This window comes from Lactuca serriola, chromosome 1 (genome assembly GCF_051521515.1).
Source record: "Lactuca serriola cultivar US96UC23 chromosome 1, Lser_US96UC23_V15, whole genome shotgun sequence".
Classification (NCBI taxonomy): Eukaryota; Viridiplantae; Streptophyta; class Magnoliopsida; order Asterales; family Asteraceae; genus Lactuca; species Lactuca serriola.
In genome coordinates, this window is record NC_136408.1 from 75,105,686 (window position 1) to 75,107,687 (window position 2,002).

General features: G+C 39.6%; 1 non-coding gene across 1 annotated transcript; it reads left to right on the plus strand.

Moving 5' to 3' along the window:
- The first annotated feature begins 1,573 nt into the window (after positions 1-1,573).
- LOC145080727 (small nucleolar RNA R71) lies at positions 1,574-1,680 on the plus strand. Its single transcript, XR_013695315.1, has one exon. It is a non-coding gene; the product is annotated as a small nucleolar RNA R71 (small nucleolar RNA).
- Positions 1,681-2,002: the final 322 nt, after the last annotated feature.

Sequence of the window (2,002 nt, forward strand, 5' to 3'; positions counted from 1 at the left end):
ACAGTAAATGAGTACAAAAATGGATCTAGTCTAGAACTTCATAAATATCTCACTCACTAATCACTATGAACTACATCTCTCAAGCACACCCCTACGAGTGGTATGAACCCACCTAATATAGAGGTGTTTACATGTTTCTCTCTCACTCTCACTAACTCATTGGTCATAAGGCTAATGCACCACAAGCAAGTGGGTCTACAAAATTCAAACCATCTACAAAGTCATACATGAAGAACTTTGCACCCTAACATGCTAGCTCCGGAATAAGTTAAGGAATCAGTCTTCAAATTATTTCCGAACTCACATGGAAGAGTGAGGCATCCAGGATCTCCCATCTTCTTTGGTAGCTCTCTCATTATAATCTTAGAACTCTGATCACTTAGAATTACCTTGGACTTGTTTTCTAACTGTTGGTGAGTATCTATTAAATCTTGTAAGAACTTGGCATACTCAGGAACCTTAGCCAAAGATTAAATGAAATGGGTATTGATTGGAATACCCTTCACTTGCTTCATAAATTTTAAGTGCTCCTTCTCTAGTGGACGGGTATTTTCTTGGGACGGAAATGGTAAAGGAGGATGATAGGCTTGCACATTGGCTGAATTTTTTTGTTCTGACCCTCCCCATGGTGTGAGCTTTGAAGGCTCACGTCGTAAGCTCGATGTTTCAACATAATTTTTTTCTTCGAGTTTTGACTTCTTCATCCTTTTGTCCGGACTGCTGTGGCTCCACTTCTAAAGCTTCTAAGAACTCAGAAATAGCATCTTCTTCAGTTTCAATCACCATGACATCTGATTGAGTCTTCTTCTTGGGAAATTGTGGAGATAATCTTTCATTCACAAAAGTCGTTAGTTGACCAAGTTGGGCTTCGAGATTTTGGATCGATGCTTGATGATTTCTTAATAATGCTTGTTGGTCAATCATCATAGCTTTTTGATCTTTCATCATGGTTTGTTGATCCTTCATAATCATCCTATGATCTTTTATCGCTGCATCAGTCTCATCATGTGTCTTTTCTGAAGCCTCCATAAAACGAGCTAGTATGGTCTCTAAATCAACTTTCTTTTCAGCTGGTGGTTGTTCCTTTTGGTAGAAGCCTCAGCCAATCTACCTATATTTTTCTTCTTTTTGCTTCTTGTATTCTTCATATGGCAACCACTCCTTCTTTAGTTTTCTCCAGTCCTCATCATATTTATCTCCACTGAAGTAGTAAACTTGAGCCTTTTTGTTCCCATTGTCATCTAAATAGCAGTCTTTAGTCAAGTGTGGACGATTGCATCTTTCACATCCAAATCTAATAGCATGAATTGACTGGTCCATCTTTTTCATCCTCCGGTCCATTGTATTCAACATTGCTAGCACAGTAGCCATGTCTTCTGATGTTCCACTACCAAATCCCCTCGTCCCATCATGTCTTGGATTATGGTACTCACGAGAATACTTGGAGAATTCTTCAATTAACTCCTTGATTTCACCCGGATTTTTCTTAGTAAGCTCTCCTTGGGAATCAAGGAGCTTCCTCGTCATGACATTCACCCCGTCATAGAATATAGACACTTCTTGTTGTATGTTAAGGTCATTTTGAAGGCAGTTTCTTAGTAACCCTTTATATCGCTCCCATGCCTCATAAAGCGACTAACCCGGTTGTTGCTCAAAGTTGGATATTGCCTTCTTGAGTTTAGATATCTTTGATGGTGGGCAGAATTGTTCTAGGAATTTCTCACGCATCTGTGCCCAAGTAGTAAATACGTGAAAATGCCTTCAACCAATCCTTCGCAGCTCCCTTAAAATTGACGGGAACCATCCTTAACTAGACTGTCTCTCTAGGAACTTTCAGGACATTGAAATAGTCCACAATGTCATTGACCTCATCTAAGTGTTTGTAAGCATCCTCATGATCCTTTTTAGAAAATGGTACATCCTTCAACGTAGTAAGAATGTGCCATTTTAGCTCGAATGTTGCTGCTGTTGGAATTGCAGGTTGTACTAAACCAGGACCAGC